The 21,455-nt window shown below is 44.5% G+C and overlaps 1 protein-coding gene across 1 annotated transcript in view; it reads right to left on the bottom strand.

The window, feature by feature from the left end:
• The window catches only part of FBXL4 (F-box and leucine rich repeat protein 4), a 207,489-nt gene that overhangs the window by 9,607 nt on the left and 176,427 nt on the right, over positions 1-21,455 (bottom strand). The window lies entirely within an intron of this gene.

Raw genomic sequence — 21,455 nt, forward strand, 5'->3', positions numbered from 1 at the left:
ATCCCATTGGAAGGATACAGGAAAGTGTGAAAAAGTACAATTGCTTTAAGAATCTGAAATTACTGTTAATGCACTTAATCGTGTGTGTAAGAAATATTAATGTACTGAGCTTTATTAAAAGAGAGGAAACACTTTCATTTGTGATGGCTAAAATGCATTTTTAATTTATTTGTATAATTGTTATCATGATTTATTTATTATTTTTTTATTTAAAAAATCAAAGTATAGCGAAACCAGACAGCATGCAGGTAGCAGCACCAAGAGAGAGATCACAAATGTCAACAAGCTGCTGAAGCCTGGTGGCAACATCAATTGAGTCACTGAAACGACCTGACCTTAATGGCAAAGAATTTCCTTCGCTAAGAGGGTCAAACCAGCCATTGAATATTTGCACAAGCGGTCTACTGACTAAACGCACAGAGGCGAAGTCAATAACTACAACTGGATTCACAACAGATCAAACACTACACCCATAATCTGGGGGCAACAAACGCAGTAAGAGTAAAAATGAATCCCTCTAGACTGGAAGCCGTCAAATTAAAAGAACATGGAAATATGATTTAATTTTGCATACTGGCTAACGTTAACATCTGTATAAGTTTCCAAGCTATTCCGTCCTTTTTTGTGAGGAAAGTGAGTTCAGTTTAACCACTATCATTAATGACTTTTACAAACCTAAGCAACAGTGTAAAGAAACATAATTAAGATAATAAAAATCGCTGCTACAAAAAGTAGCAAAAAAAAATCAAGGGCCGAATATTTTATTTTTTACCATGTGCATCAGCAGCCATCCCATGTGCAGTTTATAGTGGGTCATTGGGAAGGTTCTCAACAGCAACATGCTTTACCAATGGAAGACAGCATCACTAACGGCGAACATGCAGTTTCTTTCTATCCCTGCGTCAGTAGTGTTCCACAGGTTGACAATGGGTATGTCAGGCTGTAGCTATGAATCCACCACATGCAGGTCGGAGGTTTGAGAGGGCAGAATCCATAGAATGTATCAAGAAAGAAGGTCCCTTGCTCCCAGTTTCTCATACGACAAACACTGCTTCCCATACAGGCTACAAAATTAATTAGTTAGACTGCATGAACAGAATATAAGCCTGTGGTCAACCCTCCTTATAATGCATTACTTCCTTTTTTTTGTACTGTAGTTTTTTATTGCATTTAACAGCAGATAACATCCCAAACCAATACAATATGACATAATACAACCTTGGAGGGTGAAAAGGGTAGTTAGTCCACATGAGTTAGGCTATAAGACAACAATTCGTGAATAACATGTTCTAGAGGGAGCACAAGAGTGTCGCCAAAGATACATCTGTAGGTACATGGCACGTATATCATTGTTTGTCGGACCTAACATTTTTTTGGGGGGAAAAAAAGAAAGATAGAGGGATAACAGGAGAGACCAGCAATGAGGGGTAATGAGTAATAGTGAGAGAGAGCGTAGCATATATATACTATATTAACATGAAACGTTTATGAACTAATGTATAATTATGCTGCATAGAAAATTTATTAATGTATTTTGCTATAACGTGCGCTTGAAATGTGCCCATGGGGAGTGGCTGTCAACATATACAGGGACTAATGAAACTGATTAATAATTATAAAATGTTATATTAAAAGATGATTTTGAACTAATAATAATAGGTCATACGTTAAGAGTTTGCTAATAATTAGGCCTTAGTTAGCATGAGTCGAAGCCTAGCTGCCTGACTCTTCATATTAAAAGTGTTTTTCTAACGTGCAGTGTGCTGACTTGCTGAAGGACATGAACTCTTGTTTTTCTCCAAACTAGAAGCTGAATGTAACTGTAGTAGATCCGTTCTCATGAAATTCGACTTGCTTGTAGAAACATTTTAGCTGAATGCAACACTGTAGACCATTAGCAGGTACAAGGCCACTTGAACCGGTACAGACAATGTAGCCACTGACTGAAGATGTGCAAAGGACCACGAGAGTATGAAATCATACCGGACATTCCACCCGCTAAAGATGTCAATCATAAGGACCAATAAAATACGTGAGAACTGTTATGGGGTGACAAATTCGATGAGCTAATTTGAAGACAATTGGATAAAGATAGTGGGGTGCAGCCCCTTGTCCAACCAAATTTTAGGGGAATGTGCAACGAAAATGGGATAAAAACCCTTGACACCAGGGAGTAAAATAGACTGGAGATCGGGAGAGAATAGGAGAGAGAAATAGGGAGATGCTGATGCGTTTTGCTATGACCCAGACACTTTGTCACTCTGCATAGAGACTTTGTTGTTTGGTTCTTAAAACCATTCCTGCCTTATATTGCCCAGTTACACTTTACCTCCTTATGAGTGAAGTGCCCCTTTACCCGACATGCTGAATTCCTGGCTGATGGCGAATCAACTGATGTCCTGATGATGAAGACCGAACCTGAGTGCTGACCCAATACAGAGGGTAACTATATGATGATGAAATTGTAATTGTCTGTTTGCTTTTCCTTTCTAGGTACCAACTGCTTCTTTTGACAGAGACCATAGCTAGATGTTTTCTAAATTGGTGTTACTAAATTGTTTTGCAAGAAGCCCAACATGCTAATGCTAATTCGAGGTTAGGAGAGGGGTTCACTAAACTGATGCAAATAGAAAAATGACCAAATCTATGCTTTGTTGAATAACATGATGAAGATATCCTGCTAAAGATAACCTATGTTGACGCTGTGTTATGTTCTAATATTCGTGATTCTTGCTTTGATGAAATCTTATCAGAGTTGCCATATTGTGACTATGCTAATGTGTTTCTTGCTTTTAAGATGAATAAACTTGCTAGTAGAATTGTAATCAATAGGGAATAAACTTCACAAAATCATATTAAACTGGTGTGGTTATTCATGACTGGAAGGTCATGGTGGTCTTTAGAGTTTATTAAATGTCTTTGATTAATTTGAATTGTTGCATTACTGTGAACTTTGATGACATTACTGACATATTGATTGACATGTTGATTAGTTATCTCGTCCTAAGGTGTCTTCAATCAGGGTCAAAAGATTAATTGGCCTAAAACGAGTCCCAAAGTGAGTAAATTAGTCATAAAGGGACACGTTAGCAGTTCTGGTAGCAGAGCGACGGCTTAGGCCCTTTGAGGCCCTAGGAGGGAGGACTATTGTTTAAATTGTTTTTTTGAGATAATGCAAATTGGAGGTATGATGCGTTTCTAAATTCCCCATGACTTTCCCGGAATCTCGGAGCCTGCCTAAGTGAGTTGGGTATGTTCTCGGCGTTTTAGTATGTGTGGTGTAGAAATTGCGCTTGCTCAGCTTATGCATATTGCAGGTGATTTGTGAAGTTGTGTGGATTTAGGTCAGGTAATGTTGCTTTAGTAGGAGTGGGCGTACCCCGCAGTATGAGAGTAGAGAAGTTGACGAATTTCATGTGAGTGTGGCGCTTTGTGCTCAAAATTATACACATGGTTGTTGGTGATGTACGGACCCGTCGTGGTCTAAGACTCCGGAGTGTATTGACAAGTGTAGGAGAACTTGGGTTTATGTTGGTATTTGTGCGGTTTAATAGGTCAATCGGGCGTGGTTGACAAGTCGAGTTTGAGTCAAAGTGTGTGAGTAAACCTTCGATGGAGATTTGGCAAGTCCTAAAGGGCACTAGAACGAACCATTGACAAGTCGAGAGTAGGATTTGTGGGTCGAATTCTGCTTGCGAGTGCGGGAGCTGAGGAGGAGAGAGTAGCGGCCGAGGCTTCAAGTGAAATCTCTGTAAAGTTCTGAAGCGATTGTTTCACCCTCCTGTAGTAAACCGGCAAATTTGGGTTTCGTTGTTAAAAGGTGTTTGCAATATATTGCATTAGTTTGTGCGTGAAGAGGAAAAGCCGCAAGACTTTGTCAGCTGCAGTGTGTGTAAGTGTGACGTCAGTGGTGCCGCGCTGGGATAGGTCAGTCGCTGAGATGGGTTGCGCACGGATTGGCAGCCGTCCGTGAGAGGCAATTGGTTGAGATAGGTGGGTGAAGAGTGTTCTGGGAATTAAAGTCACTTTCTGATTAGATTTTAAACAAAATAAAAGACGCGAAAAATGAAGTTTTTTAAAGCGCTAAAGAGTGCCTGGAAGGGAGATACATATATTATAGCGAGTGAAGGGGAGTCTACACCGCCTGAGGATACTCCAGCTTATATTGTAATGGAGGAAAAGGGAGTCGCGCCATGTCTTTGGATGAAGCAGTGGCGCAAATTAACAGAGAAGGAGGGATGTTTAGCGTTTCCGGAACGTTCAATACAAGAATTTTGGAGAACTTAAGGTGGATGTTAAGTGTACAAAAGCCACCTCCGAGACCAGCTCAGTATGAGGCATTAGCAGTCTGGGATTTAATGGCCATAAGACAAAGACAGCAAAAATTCGAAAAAAGAATGAAAAGGGCAGAAAAGACTTTAGCGGAGGCTAGATGGGACAATGAGAGCAGGATGTGGAGAAGAGGAATAGTTGACTGACTTAAATTGTTTCCAGCAATAACCCAGGAAGATGAGACACAGGGAAAGAAAGCCACCTGTAAGACAGACAAGGGCTCTAGCAAGTCAAAAGAGACTCAGAGGTCTTGGGTAGATGAAGATGATTCAGACAACGAAGAATTTCTTAATCAGTTGTTACATGATCGCCCACCACCATATGCCATAAATGATAATGCACAGAGCACTAGTGTGATTTCTGAAGAACCAGCTCAGAGTAAGGGCGTCTCAAATACAGCGCAGACAAGTCATACAGTTTTGGTACAGAATGGTGTCAGTGTACCCACTGCGCCAGAGACACAGATACAGTTGCAGCCAACACAGATTCAAAGAATTTATCCAGACGTCCCAGTACTAGAAACAAATACGAGGCTGATGGTGCCGCCTGATCCGATATATACGAGATCAAAGCTAGTGGAGATTGAGCCAACTCCGCAATTGCTGCCCCAACCGCAGCAACAGCTGGTTCCTAGTTACAATGCAGTTGCAGGACCACAGTCAGTAACTACAGTGCCCATGACGAATCGAGCTATGGGAGTTAATGCCCCACAGGGTTTGGGACCTGGTCAGTCACCAGCTGCTATATCGTTACCAATTACTGCCGGTCCACCAGTACCGCTGTATGCGCAGGGTAAGTCTGGCGTGTGTGATCAGGGAGTAATGACCCAAGAGGCAATAAGAGGGGGGTTCACAGGAACCCCCCAAGTAATGACACCAAGAGAACAGACAGCAGAAGGACTCAGGTCTTTGCTGGACCGTAGTCCGATTGGGGCTCCTTTGGAGACAATGAGGCAAGCAGAGATAGGTGTGCTAACCCCACAGATAATGAGTACAAATACGACACAGACACCATTGATGCAGTCTGGAAACATTTTGTTGCAAGGCTTTTCCGCGCAACAGTTGAATGAGTGGTTAGAAAAGCTCAACGCTTCACAGACTACTGCAGCGACTGCAGAGAAGTCAGAAAGGGAAGAATACCTGAATTTTGTGAGATTGGGTGTAGAAGCAATGGAACTAGTGGAAGGAACAATGGGGGTGAACAGAGTCATACACAGAAGAAGAATTGAGGTATCTGTGCCCCAAAATCACTAGAGAAGTGAGCAAGGTGCATCAGAGGTTGGCAAACCTGGCAGACAAATACGGCATAGATATTGAAAAAAAACATTTGAAAAGAAGCTACAGATTAGACTTTGATTCTAAAGATTTTGATCACATGAGGTCTACCGGAATGAAAGCGCATCTTAAAGAAATACTGCAAAGTGCTCAAGTTTGGGGAGCTTTAGAAAAATGGGAAGGCCGATGGGCAAAGAAAAGAGATAAAGAGAAAGGCGAAGGTCCGGAACCAAAGCAGGCTAAAGCCACACCGGACACGGGGACAATAAAAATGTTACCAATGAGAGAGACAGCTGGAGGGGTGCTAGTCCATGTACCGTGGTCTAGGGGAGACATCTAGTCATTCACAAATGATTATCCCAGGTTGAGGGAGAAGCCGATAGAATGGTATCAGCAGACGGACAGGTTTGTGAAGCTGGCAAAATGTCTCTAGGAGGACTTGAATACCCTGTTTGAGATTATAGTTCCACCTGATTTATGGCTTGAGTGCAAGAGAGGTGTGGACTGGCCGACACAGGAACCAGCAAGGGATAAGGTGACTGGAGCACCATCTGAGGAGGTGATGAAGTATTATCATAAAGTGATTGAGTTTTTGAAGCAGAAAGTGTCGCCGAAAGTAACTGATTGGCAGAAAATCGATCGAACATCACAGGAGGCCAAAGAGTCGATTCATGCTTACTATGAGAGATTGTTGAAGGCATTCAAACATTACAGTGGCACTGAGGTCATTTAGCCGCAAGACATGAATCATCTTGTGTTCAGGTTTGTTGAAGGGTTGAGACCAGAGATTAGCCAGATGATTAAGAATCATTTGATCTGTTGGCAAGCAAAGCCGATTGATGAGGTGTTGCAGTATGCGAAATACTGTAGTGACGAGACTGAGTTGAAGTAGAGAAAGTTGAAAGAGAAGGTGAGGGTGATGCAGATTAAGGCAGCGCAAGCAGGGATGCAGGGGAACGAATACAGCAGGTGGTACGACAGCAACCGCAAGGGAATGGCATGTTTCAGGCACAACCGAGAGGTCGAGGTTTTGTGAACCGTGGTCAAGACCTGAATACTGTTGTGGTTCAAAACGATGTGCAGGGGATGAAAAAGATGTCACCATGTCACGTGTGCAGGGGCGTGGGGCATTGGAAGCTGGAATGCCCAATGGTGGTACAGGATGGTGTTGTTCAACAAAGCAAAGATGTCGGTACCTTTCAAAATGTGAGGTGTCCAAAAATTAAAGGTCAAAATCAGAACTTCCAGAATAACATGGTTCAGATGCAGGGGTTACAGCCCGTGCAGCAAATGCAAATGCCGCGTGTTCAACCAGCACAAATGCAGCAGGTACAACAGCAGGTTCCCATGGTACCTAGACAGCAAATGCAAATGCCATTAGCTCCAATGGGACAGCAACAGGTGATGCTTCCTCAACAGGTCACAGGCCAAACGATGAGTCAAAATAACACAGTACAGCAGTTCCCATTGAGTGGTGAGAATGGAATAAACAATGAATGGTCGGATGATTGTTCAGACAGTGAGGAGTGCAGGCTTGCAGCGTCCCTAGAGGTAGATCAGAGGGGACCCTATGTAGAAAAGAAGGTGATGGGTCATAAGGTTTAATTCCTAGTCGATACAGGAGTTACACGCTCTACAGTCAGAAGTGCAGAGGTTCCGAAATTGCCACTTTCAGGGCGTACCATAAGGGTGGTATGAGTAGCAAATCAGTTCCTGACAAATCCGATTACAGATCCGGTCCAAGTTGAGATTGGCAACTTCCAGGGATTACATAAATTTGTAGTCTAAGATTCTAGTCCCGTATCCCTACTGGGAAGAGATTTGCTGTGCAAAACGAGGTGTTCAATTACTTGTTCCAATGAAGGGATTGAAGTGCAGACAAACAGTGATGATGAAGGGGACGATGGCCAGTTTCTAGAGTTAGAGACGGAGACTGCAAATGAAGCATACCCTTTGATAACCTTATTCCCAATGCTTACAGTAACAGACTTACCACCTGAGTTGCAGGGAACAGTGAAAGAGAAAGTGTGGGACCTGAGATAATTGCAGACTTTGTAAAGCAGGGGGTTCTGAAGGAAGTGAAACTCACCAATAATGAGTTTGAAAAAGCCTTGTGGGAAAAGTTCTAATTGTTCAAGACTTGAAGAAAATAAATGAGATTGTGGTACAATGTTGCCCCATAGTGCCAAATCCAGCCGTGATCATGTTTCAGGTCCCGTATGATGCAGAGTGGTTCACAGTTGTGGACTTGTCACAAGCATTCTTTTCGGTGCCTCTTCACGAGGACAGCCAATTTCTCTTCAGTTTCAAATTCCTGGATAAGGTGTACAGTTGGTGCAGAATTCCTCAAGGGTTTTCTGAATCACCTTCCATCTTCAATCAGATACTGAAGAAGGATTTGGAGTCATTAGAACTGCCTTTCAGTTTGGCTCTAGTGCAGTATATTGATGATTTGTTAATTGCGTCCAGAACAAAAGATGACTGCAGTTATGGCACAATTGCCTTACTGAACCATTTGGGAAAGAACAGACATAAAGTGTCCCCAAAGACGCTGCAATACTGTCAGAGAGAGGTGAAGTACTTAGGTCACCTGATTGAGAAAGGGTCGAGAAAAATATCCAAAGAAAGAGTGACAACCATATTGCAGATTAATCCCCCGACAACCATATTGCAGTTTAATCCCCCGACAACCAAGAGAGATGTCAGAATGTTTTTAGGAATGGTAGGGTACTGTCATCAGTGGATTCCCAACTTCTTGATTATCTCTAAACCATTGGTGAAATTGACTGTTAAGGAAGTTCAGGATGACCCGGGTACCATAATCATGTCTGAGAAAGAAATGGAGGCATTCATGGAATTGAGAGAATGTATGTGCAGGGCACCAGCTTTAGGTATGCCTGATTACACGAAGCCTCTTTTACTGTTTTGCCATGAGCGTGATGCATGTTCTTTGTCTGTTTTAACACAGGTCCATGGAGGTGCAAACAGCCCAGTAGCATATTTTTCAGCTACTTTGGACCCAGTCGCAACAGCCTTACTGGGTTGTTTGCGTGCAGTTGCAGCAGTTGGTCAAAGCCTCACACAGTGAAAAGGCATAGTGATGGGACATCCCTTAACAGTAATGGTTCCACATTCAGTTGAAATTCTGTTAACTCGAACCAAAACGCAGCACATGACAAATGCTAGGTTGACTAAGTATGAGACAATCATACTGGGGTCACCAAATGTGTCCCTCAACAGATGTACTGTATTGAACCAGGCAACTTTACTTCCTATTGAAAATGCGGACATTAATGATGCTGAGGAAGTAGAACACGATTGTCTTGAGGTAACAGAACTATGCACCAAACCAAGACCTGACATCAAAGATACCCAATTGGAAGAAAATGAATACATTATATTTGTTGATGGTTCATGCTTGAGAGACTCAGTAGGAGTACTGAGAGCTGGATATGCTGTGTGTACAATCACCAGTATTTTAGAAACTTCTTGGCTCGAAAGAGTGTATTCTGCACAAGTGGCTGAACTAATTGCCCTTACTAAGGCATGCCACACAGCTGAAAACCTGAAAGTCACTATCTATACTGACAGCAGATACGTATTTGGAATTGTACATGATTTTGGCCAACTATGGTCACAGAGGGGTTTCATGACCTCTTCTGGTTCACCAGTGAAAAATGGCGAAAAGATTAAGGATTTGTTGCATGCGATTTATTTACCTCTTGAAATTGCCGTGGTGAAATGCAATGCTCATGTTAAGTCACAAGCCTTTGTGTCAATGGGAAACGGCTATGCAGATCAAGTCGCAAGGTTTTGTGCATTGAACTGTATATCGTTCCGAGATCAGTGGGAGTTGTTACCGGAAACTGAGAATGAAACATGCTCAAACTTTGCATTAAGAGTAGTTGACACATTAGATGAGCTAAGATCACTGCAGGGAGGTGCTGGCAAAGAAGAGAAACGCTCCTGGCAGAGAATGCAATGTATGCAGAGAGCTGATGACTTATGGGTCTCAGAGGAGGGGAAAATGTTTTTGCCAGTCTTTTGTCACAGTTTGCGAGGTTCTATCATGGCCAAGCCCATATAGGGAGAGACGCAATGATCAGGTTGTTCAAAATCGATTGGTTCAATCCAAAATTCAGACACGCTGCAGAGGTTATCTGTCACAGGCGCATCATCTCTCAACAGATGAATACGGGAAAAGGGACTGTGGTGAATATGAGCCACGTTGGGAGAGCTGGCAGTCCATTTAGCAGGATGCAGATGGACTTCATTGAAATGCCTGTGTGTGGAGGACTGAGGTATGTGAGGGTGATTGTGTGTGTTTTCAGTCACTGGATTGAAGCTTACCCTACACGTAGGAATGACAGTCTCACAGTGGCAAAGCTGTTGCTTAGGGAGTTAATACCACGTTTCGGATTCCAGATCTCTTTAGAATCAGATAGGGGCAGACACTTCGACAATTAGGTGATTAAGCTCTTGTGTGCTGCATTGAACATTGAGCAGAATCTGCATTGTAGCTATCGCCCTGAAGCATCAGGACTAGTGGAACAGATGAATGGTACCTTGAAGTCAAGAATGGCAAAAATGTGCGCAGCTACCAATCTGAAATGGCCAGATGCATTGCCCTTAGTACTTATGTCAATGAGAAACACACCTGACAAGAAGACAGGACTATCTCCACATGAGATTCTGATGGGTTGAGCTATGCGATTACCCGAAGTGCCTGCAAATGCTCTTGTGAATATCATGGATGATATGGTATTGGACTACTGCAAGGGTCTGGCTGTAGTCCGCTCTTTTTCTCACCAGGTGGAGGCTACTACATTGCCACCGATCAGTGACCCAGCTCACACCCGGAAAGCCGGTGACTGGTTCGTTGTCAAAAAACTTGTGAGGGAGTTGTGTTTGCAGCCGTGTCGGAAGGGGCCATATCAAGTAATACTACTGCTGTGAAATGTGCAGCCCTTCCAAATTGGATACATGCCAGCCACACAAAGAGGGTGACGTGTCCGACTGATGAGGAACTTGAAGTATCAAAAACAACAGCTGCAGAAGGCCGGAGAGTATTCAAAGGGGAACTGAGACTGAAGGAGAGCCCACTGAGGATGGCTTAGTCACTCAAAGTGAGTTCCAGAGGGGTGATAGAGAGCCTATCTCAGCTGAGGTAACAGGGGAACCAACGCAAAGAGAAGTTCTCCCAGAAGCAGACGGATACGGGTTTGAAGTTGAGCCCGTAACAGACCCTGAAGGTGAAGGGGAAGAAGCAGAGGGAGGTCAAAGTGCGTTGACTCCTCCTGAGCCGCTTGCAGGTCCATCAAGAGAAAACATAGTACAACAGGAGGGCGCTGTTCAACGTTCTGAAAGGCCAAGCAGGAAGAAAACCCATAAAGGATATAACTGGCCGAACCCACAAGCTGCAGGAGAGAAAGTGATCCCTAGTGAAACCATAGAGGAAGAAGTTGACACAACCAGACAGGAGGATCTCAGTGAAGGAGAGTTGCAAAGTGAACGCAAATTGAAAAGAAAAAGAGTCGCAAACAGAAGGTACGCAGGTCCTGAATGGGCGTATGCAACGTCAGCTGAATGGCAACAAGAATTTTTGGCGTTCTGTTTTGATCGGGAGGTTCCAGGTCAATACTATGGCACCTGAATTCAACTCTAGAAAAAGACTGCGTTTAAAAAAAATATATATTGAAATTGAAAGCTGAAAAGCTGAGAAAAGAGACTGATAAATTACCGGATGTGACACTGATAACCAGAATTGACTTTGAAAAAACCCGATTATGACAAGCTGCTAAACTGATGGTCCTGGAATGAGTGAAACGCTGTAAATACCGCCAGAGGGACTTTTTGCACAGATTTTTATTTTTTATTTTTTTTAAATATCGTCCTCAAGTTGGTTGTTTGCTTTGTATTATTTTGCTATCTGATTCTTTACAGATCATGAGTTACACTAAAAGTAATAGTAAAAAGGGTAGGATGTGTGGTTGGTTGAGTGCCATTCTAGGTATTGTATGTGCAATAATAATTATAGGTGTGATTGTGGGAATGCCATGGATGGATAAGAAAGTGACTAACAATGCTTCAAATCCTGAGTCTGTTACACTAACACCATGGGAGAAGTTTGAGCAGGATGCAAAATACTTACATGAAGGAACTAATCCAAAAGGGGAACTATCTATTAATGTCTTCTATCGCTTGTTGAATGAGTATGTTCACACAATGGATGCAAAGAATTGCTATGTATGCACAAAGATTCCTTCATCAGTACAAGAAGGGGTTACTTACCATAGTCTGCCGCTAACTTATCGGATAAGTTGTAGTTTGCTGTTAACAAGATTCTATGATAAAGAGCATGTGCAATACTTCTACTCTAACTTAGATGTAGTGTTTTCTTTTGTGCCTGTGACTGAGTTTCTAAACAAATTAGCTAAAGAACACAGCATAAAATTAGTTAGGGGTTTCTTTGAGCCAACACTGACATTTGGAACAGCTTATGCGCACCACAATAATCTAACCTGCTTACTAATGCCTGTGGAGAAGAGTTTCTTAGATCACACTGATGATAGACAAAAGGCATTAAAGGAAAGGCTAGAAAAGGGATTAGAAAAACGCATGCTTGCAAATGATTATGCTTACACTGCTATAAAGACGCTGGGCAAGTTAGCTATAGATGCATTACACGTAGGTAGACTTTGTATATATAGGCCGAAGTCGGAGCATGACACTTTATTTGTGGGAACGAGTGAGTGCAGGCATGTGTTTTTGTTTCAGAGTAAATGGACATTCATGCTAAATGGACAGGATGCAGCGATCCCTGGGATCTATTATTTATGTGGGCTTAATGCTTATTACCGTCTTCCAAAGGGATGGTATGGGACATGTTATTTGGGAATAGTTTTCCCAAAGATTTACCAGATTGATGACTTAAAGCAGATTCCTAAAATGTCTGAATTAGTACATACTAGACAGAAGAGAGAGACAGCGGCTGCTGTCGTTGGTGACATTTTTGGAGACATAATTCCTTCAGTAGGGGTTAACTTAAACTCCATAAAGATTCAAAAGTTGTCTACTATTGTGGATAACATGCTGACAAACTTCAGAGGGTCTATACTCCTGATGGATACTGAACTTTCTGCGGAAACAGCTATGAATCTTCAAAACCGGCTTGCTTTAGACATTCTTTTAGCAAAGAGTGGCGGAGTCTGTAAAATGCTTAATGAGCGCCATTGTTGTACGTTCATACCAGATAACAGCAAAAAGATTAGAGGTATGCTTACTAACCTAACAAGAGATAGTGCAGATTTGAAGGAGCTGAAGGAACCTGGAGTTTGGGAGAGGAATCACCAGAGTAGGGAATTGGTTTAGTAATATTTGGAATAGGGTTCTTGCAAAAATATTAGGGGGTCTATTGATTGTTCTGATTTGTTTATTGGGATTATGGTTATCATGTAAAGTTAATGAAAGAATAAAAAGAAATCTGACAAAACAAAAAAAAAGAAATGAAAGGGAGTGTGAGAAAACAGGGCTGATTGCAGAGGCCCCATAACTTTTTGCCCCCATTTTCCTCTTTTTGCTGGTGTTTTCCTGACTTTGATGGTGCCCTGGGTACTGCTAACCAGTCCCAGGGCCTGTGCTCTGTGTAAAATGGATATACAAATTAGGCTAATTATAATTGGCTAAGTTAACCTACCTATAAGTCCCTAGTATATGGTAGGGCATGTAGGTTTAGGGACCACAGCATAGGTGGTGCACACCTAGGTGCACTGCTGAGGTGCCCAGTGTCATTTTAAAAGCAAGCCTGCCTTGCTGGCTGCTTTTAAATTAATGTTATATGCAAATTCGACTTTGGAATTAAAGGTACTTCCAAAGTCTTAAACTACCTTATTTTTACATATAAGTCACCCCTAAGGTGTGCCCTATGTGCCCCTAGGGCTGGGTGCCATGTAACTATAAGCAGGGACTTTATAAAAATAGATGTATAAGCCCTGGTGAGGTAAAAACAGCCAAATTTGTTTTTCCCTCATTGAAGTAAATGGCCTTCATAGGCTAGAATGGGCAGACTTTATTTTAAATTTTAAAGTCTCCTTAAATGTTACATACCAAGAATTTGGTATCAAATTAATTGTTGTAATAAATCCCACAACTTCCAGTTGTTGGATTTAATATAACTTGTTCAGGTAAAAAGTTTAGACTTTACCTAAAAAGTTGCCAATTTCAGCTCTGCATTGTTTTTGCTGCTGTGCTCTGATTGGCCAGCCTGCAGCAGCTTCTGCCAGGCTGCCTTGATGAGGTGTGAAGTGGCCTGGCTTCACACAAAGGAATGTGCTTGGGGGAGAGAATCTCCCCACAGCAGATGGTGAGGCAGGAAGGGGGAGGGCTGCCAAACTGGTCTTCAAAGGCAGAGAAGGACATCTGGAGCACCCAGCAACACCCCCACATCCTGCAACCCCAGACAATTAGGTGCCCCCTTGATTAGATTAGGAGAGGGCAGGAGAGGGGTGTGTTTATGATTTTTAGCCACACCAGTGGGTGGGCTCAGCCAGATGTAACCTCCAAAAATCAGATTCATCCATGTTGGATTTTTAGAGACTGTTGCCTTCTGGGATGGATTTTTGCCACACTTCCCAGGAAGTGGTCATCACAGGGGGACGACCCTGTCCCTGATTGGAGAACCAGGGCCCCCCTGCTTTTCACCCAGGAGCAAGGATAAAACTGGCAGACCTGCCCCCACACCTCAGATCCCCACCAAATTTCAAGAAGAAAGAACTTAAGGAGAAGAAGGACTGCCCTGCTGGACCCCTGGCCTGCACCTGGAACCTGCACTCAGAAGGACTGCACCAGCTGCACACTTGGGCTTCACCACAAGAAGGACTTTGCCTGGCTTCAACTGGTTCAAGGAGGGACTCCCTGTTTGCTACAGGTGAAAAATTGCTATCCAGAGTCCCCTGCACCAACTCCTGAAAAAGTGACCAGCTGACCACTGTCCAGTGGCCAAAAAGGAGTTTGCACCAGGTGCATTCTGGGAGTTGAAGTCCGCACCCCCCAAGGACCATCACAGAACTTCTGGATCCTTGGGGTGAGCTGTGGACCCCAAAAGAACCTTAAAAGAACATCTGGGTGAAGCCCCAGAAGTTTGGAGAAGATTTGACAAATTTTGTAAAAAAGCTCCAGAGAGGGACCGACCCGCCGCGGAAATTCTAGCCGGCTTGCCTCAACCGCGACCCGGCCTGACTTCGTGGTTCGTCCCGGTAAAGAAAAACATCCAAAAAAGAGACTAAGTCCGAAGGTAAAAAGTTGACCGGGACCTCCCAGCCATCGTATCCGAGAAGGGCTCCATGGACGTCGGATCAAGATCCAGGTTTACCCCGGTCGAAGGATTTTCATCTCGAAAAAACGACTAAGTCCGAAGGTAAAAGTCTCCACCGAGGAAACCCACATCGCGTATCCGGACAAGGGCTCCAGGAGGTCGGATTCAACTGGCAGGTTCGTCCCGGTGAAGAAAAACTTCAAAATAAAGACTAAGTCAGAAGGTAACTTTTTAACCGAGGCCTCCCGCGACCTGTAGCCGAGCAGGGCTCCATCGCGGTCGGCCTGAAACTTTGACTTTGCCACGGTCCTGGTGCAACCAGATGACCCGATTGGCGCTTTTTGTTTCTAAGCGCTAGAAAAATAGTAATTCTTTAAAAATTCATATCTCCGGTTCCCCTGAACCGATTTTAATCGTTTTTGTGTCATTTTAAAGATAAAAATATAAACTATTTTTATAAATTGGTTTTGGATTTTTAAACTGTTTCCTGTGTTTTATTTGATTACTGTTTTGTGATATTTGAATGCTTTACACTTTGTCTCCTAAGTTAAGCCTTGACGCTCGTTGCCAAGCTACCAAGGGTTGAGCTGGGATTAATTTACTGAGACCTAACTGTACCTAGGTGGAGGTTAGTGGCTTGTTGCTAGGTGTAGGTACCTACCTGCCCTTACCAATAACCCATTTTCCAACAGGGAGAAAATATTTAATGAAATTTGGGAAAGGTCACACAAAGGGGAAGATGTTGAAATGCGCATAATGCGGAAAGTGAAAGGTTAAGAAGGGAAAGGTCTGTGTGATGACAAGTGTCATCAGAGGAGGGACTGAGAGAGCGTAGCATATATATACTATATTAACATGAAACGTTTATGAACTAATGTATAATAATTCCGCATAGAAAATGTATTAATGTATTTTGCTATAACATGCGCTTGAACAGTGCCCACGGGGAGTGGCCGCCAACATATACGGGGACTAAGGAAACTGACGAATAATTATAAAATGTTATATTAAGAGATGATTTGAACTAATAATAATAAGTTATACGTTAAGGTTTTGCTAATAAATCATTAGGCCTTAGTTAGCATGAGTCGAGGCCTAGCTGCCTGACTCTCGTATTAAATGTGTTTTTCTAACGTGCAGAGTGCTGACTTGCTGAAGGACATGAACTCTTGTTTTTCTCCAAACTAGAAGCTAAATGTAACTGTAGTAGATCCGTTCTCATGAAATTCGACCTGCTTGTAGAATCATTTCAGCTGAATGCAACACTGTAGACCATTAGCAGCAAGGTCACTTGAACCGGTACAGACAATGTAGCCACTGACTGAAGATGTGCAAAGGACCACGAGAGTATGAAATCACACCAGACATTCCACCCGCTAAAGTCGTCAATCATAAGGACCAATAAAATACGTGAGAACTTTTATGGGGTGACAAATCGATGAGCTAATTTGAAGACAATTGGATAAAGATAGTGGGGTGCAACCCCTTGTCCAACCAAATTTTAGGGAAACGTGCAACGAAAATGTGATAAAAACCCTTGACACCAGGAAGTAAATTAGACTGGAGAATAGGAGAGAGAAATAGGGAGATGCTGATGCGTTTTGCTATGACCCAGACACTTTGTCACTCTGCATAGAGACTTTGCTGTTTGGTTCTTAAAACCATTCCTGCCTTATATTGCCCGGTTACACTTTACACCTCCTTATGAGGGAAGTGCCCCTTTACCCGACATGCTGAATTCCTGGCTGATGGCGAATCAACTGATGTCCTGAGGACGAAGACCGAACCTGAGTGCTGACCCAATACGGAGGGTAACTATATGACAATGAAATTGTAATTGTCTGTTTGCTTTTCCTTTCTGGGTACCAACTGCTTCTTTTGAGAGAGACCATAGCTAGATGTTTTCTAAATTGGTGTTACTAAATTGTTTTGCATGAAGCCCAACATGCTAATGCTAATTCGAGGTTAGGAGAGGGGTTCACTAAACTGACGCAAATAGACAAATGACCAAATCTATGCTTTGTTGAATAACGTGATGAAGATATCCTGCTAAAGATAACCTATGTTGACGCCGTGTTATGTTCTAATATTCGTGATTCTTGCTTTGATGAAATCTTATCAGAGTTGCCATATTGTGACTATGCTAATGTGTTTCTTGGTTATGAGATGAATAAACTTGCTGGTAGAATTGTAATCAATAGGGAATAAACTTCACAAAATCATATTAAAATGGTGTGGTTATTCATGACTGAAAGGTCATGGTGGTCTTTCGAGTTTATTAAATGTCTTTGATTAATTTGAATTGTCGCATTACTGTGAACTTTGATGACATTATTGACATATTGATTGACATGCTGATTAGCTATCTCGTCCTAAGGTGTCTTCAATCAGTGTCAAAAGATTCATTGGCCTAAAACGAGTCCCAAAGTGAGTAAATTAGTCATAAAGGGACGCGTTAGCAATAGCAATAATGATACTCATAATAATAGTAATAACAATAGTGACATCGGAGGCGATCGTCAGGAGACAACAGATAAGAGAATACTAATCTATACTAAAGGGGGGTAGGGAGTGGGAGGGGAGGGGAGGGAAATGGGAAGTGGAGGGAGGGGGGGTGGGGATGGGTGGTAGATGCAAACCTTTCCAAATTTCTGATGACAAAGGGGCGGTAGAGGAAATCAACTGTCGGGTTAGGACAATTTTCCGAACTTTGTCCGCCACTTGTGAATCGAACGTCTCTGTTTATCGTCTTCTCCCTGGATTATGATTGAAGTAGGGAAATAGGCTTGCATTTGTCACAGGCAGGATCCTTCTGATAGTAGCGGGGCTATCCGAGACTGCATAAGTGGGAATAATAGAAGCTGTTCCATGATCGTCGGGAAGCACAACAGCAAGGGTTGCGGTGGCAAGGATGGTATGAGAGTGGCATGTCCAGGTCTTATAGTGTTAGGCAAGGGGTGGGAAGAGAAGGGAGAAGGGAAAGAGAAGATAAGAGACGATACAAAGAAGAAAAAACGAGGCGAAGGAAGAAAGGAGGAGAGAGAGAGAGAGGAAAAGAGAAGAAAGAAAAAGGAAAGAGATGAGAGAAAAGAAGAAGAAGGGAGAAGAAAAGGGAAAGAGAAAGAAGAAGAAGAAGGAAGGGCTGGGGAAGCGGAAGGGGATAGATCTGGTGTCGGAGAGAGACGAGAGAGAGGGGGGAAGAAGGGGAAACAAGGAAGAGCTAGGTAGACAGGAGGGGAGGAGTAGAGAGGGAGAGTGGGAGGGGGTGTGAGAACCAATCGGCCAAGTGCAGTGGTCCCAGGGCTAGGAAAACAAAGAAGGAGGGGAGGTATGAGATGATAGAAAATAGGAGAGTAGGAAAGGGGGGGATGTGGGTGGGAAAAGAAGGAAGGGATAGAAGGGAATGGTAACGGGGAAAGAGAAAGAGAGCAGAAGGTACGTGCGTGGGGTCGGCTGGTGAGCAGCAGTAGTGACTGTGATGTCAGTTAGACATCAGGAAGGAAGGGAGCCCATACCTGAGCAAAGATGGCAGCCTGATCCTGAAGGTTATAAATGACTCTCTCATGCGTGGCAATGTTAAACATAGCCACAGTCCATTCCTCAGGCGTGGGTGGCGTTGCAGATCTCCAGTGTCGTAGGATACATATTTTCGCAGTTGCCAGGGCTGTGTGTAGGAGTCTTTTCTGCAGTCGTGATAAAGCCGGGAGAGAAGTCATGTCATGTAGCATGAGCAACGAAGGGGGCAAAAGGGTTGGAAGCAGCATGGAGTCCGCCAGGGCATGCTCCACCGCCTTCCATAAAGGCTGCACCGATGGGCAGCTGCTGAGCATGTGAAGTAGATCACAACGCGGTTCCCGGCAGCACCAGCACGACGCATGCGGAAGGAGGCCGGCCTTATGTAACTTCATCAGGTTCCAGTACCGATCATGTAGTATCTCGAAGAGGCAAAACTTTAGGCGAGCCTCGCGAGTCCCTCTGTCCAACGCTTCCACCGTGTCTACCCAGTCCTCCTCCTCGAAAGTCAGTCGGAGGCGGGTTTGCCATTGCAGACATACTTATCCAAGACAGGTCGAAAGAATAGATGGCTGACAAGGGCTTCGTACAGGCCAGCCATAACGCCCTTATGTTTCCCCCATGTCTTCAGGTAGGCTATTATGGGTGAGAGTTGCAGTCCCCAATGAATAATGTCAGGACTTTTACGCATATAATACTGGAGTTGTAAATATTTCCACTTCTGCGTGGGGTGGAGACGGAATTCCTCTATCAGACTAGTGAAGGGTTTGAGCCTGTTGGTCTCCAATATCTGGTCTAGGCTAGTTATACCGGCGTCTCTCCAATGCAGCCAGTTCAGGGCTGCAACCCCCACGCGTATACTATCGTTATGCCATAGGAAAGCCTGGGCGTGGAGGGAGGGGTGAACCCCTAAAAGGCGATGGGCCCTCTGCCACGCTACACCCGTCGCCTTCAGGATCGGATTCGGGTCATTCGGAAGGGACGGTGGTCCTGCGGTACAACCCATTAAGGCCTCCCCTATGGGAGAGAAACTCCTTCTCCACTGACACCCATAGTGGCGATACTGCAGGACTATGCAGAGTGGCAGCCAGTGGTGATAGATAGAGGGCTAGGGCGTAATGTTCCACCGAAGGGAGTCCCATTCCGCCGTGTGACCTACATGGTATGAGCTTGGCCGATGCTAGGCGGGGGCGTGTGGTTCCCCATACAAAGGCCCTAATTGCGGCATCCACCGACCTCAACGTGGATAGGGGTATCTGAAGAGGGAGAAGTCCCATTACGTATGTGAAACACGGGACTGTGACCATGCGCACCGCCTGCAGCCTACCCCACATGGAGAAGCCAAGCTGTGCCCATTTGTCAAAGTTGAGTCTCATACGGGCAGTGAGAGGGTCCAGCTTGTCCGCCGCCATGCGTTCCAGCCCGCGGTTGACAAGGATCCCTAAGTATTTAAGGCGTTTCGGGGTCAAGTGGAAGGGGAAGCCCAGGATTGCTGATTTCATTCTTATCCCAGTTTACCCGATATCCTGAGAGGGGAGCAAAGTCGTCTATGATTGCCATAAGGTCAGGCAGTGAGCAATCTAAGTCAGTTAAAGTAAGCTGGATGTTGTCAGCATATAGGTAGAGTTTAGAGGTGATGCCGCCCGGCAGTGGGATGCCTGCTATCCCAGGGGATACGTGAATCGCAGCCGCCAGAGGCTCAAGTGCCAGTAGAAACAAAAGGGGGGAGAGCGGGTAGCCCTGCTTCGTTCCTCTGCTGATAGGGGAAGGATCTAAGTGGAAGCCTCCAGAGTTGACCCGTGCAGTGGGTTGGTCGTACAGTAGACGTACTTTGGAAATAAATTGGTCGCCCAGACCATATTTTCTTAATGTTGCGAAAAGGTATGGCCATTCTATTTGGTCAAACGCTTTTTCGGTGTTGAGGGACATTGCTAAGGCGGCCTCAGGTGTATTCCGGACCCCCCAGAGGGCATGGCACAGTGTACGAAGGTGATTCCGTGAGCTGCGGCCCGGCACAAAGCCAACCTGTGACTGATGTATAAGGGACGGAATGACCCTGTGCAGACAGGCCGCTAAGATGCTGGTCAATATTTTAATATCACCGTTCAAGAGGGATGTTGGCCGGTAGCTGCCGCAGAGCAAAGGGTCCCGACACGGTTTTGGTATGACAGCAATGGCGGCAGAGTTGGATATCGCGCCCAGCAAATTAGTCTGACAGGCTTCGTCCAGTGCCCAGTGTAAAACATCAAGCGTCTCCTCCCCTGCCCATTTATAGAATTCCGCAGGGAATCCATCTTCCCCTGGCGACCTGTGGTACGGGAGACCGGAGACAACCTCTGGAATTTCCTGGCGGGTGATGTCCCCCCTACCAGTTCCCGGCCTTCATCGGCAAGGGAGGGCAAGGTGACAGTACTGAGAAAAGCCTCTATTTGGGCGGGGGAGGACTGAGAATCTGAGGTATAGAGGTGGCAATAGAAGGTTGCAAATTCGTCCACTATGTCCTGCGGGTGCGTGAGGATCTCTCCCGACTGGGCCCTGATAGCCGGTATGGCAAGGGCTGACGCTCTTCGGCGAAGTTGTGCAGCCAGGAGGCTGCCAGCCTTCTCCCCTTGCTCAGAATGTCGTCCCTGTAGGCGCTATAGCGCATATTTAGCTTGGGAGGTAAAGAGTTCGTTCAAAGCCATATGGGTTCTCTACAAGTCCCTGCGGGTGGAAAGGGAGGGGTGGGTTGTGTAGCGCTGTGTCAGGCATGTAATATCAGTCTCTAAGGTTGTTTGCTGCTCCGCCCTATCTTTATTTGCCAGTGTGGCATAATGCATCATCTGTCCCTGTATCGTTGCTTTGGCTGCAGCCCAGATTATCCTTTTGGATATCACCTACCCAAGATTGTCCCGGATATATGTAGATATGTGTGCCTGCAGCTGTGCTTTCCCCTGAGGGGTTCGGTAGCGTTGGGCAACGAATTGCCACGGTTTGCGGCCTGGGGACACCATGCCCAGCTGGAGGGCTAGCAAGATCGGGGA

Source organism: Pleurodeles waltl, chromosome 5, assembly GCF_031143425.1.
Source record: "Pleurodeles waltl isolate 20211129_DDA chromosome 5, aPleWal1.hap1.20221129, whole genome shotgun sequence".
Lineage (NCBI taxonomy): Eukaryota > Metazoa > Chordata > Amphibia > Caudata > Salamandridae > Pleurodeles > Pleurodeles waltl.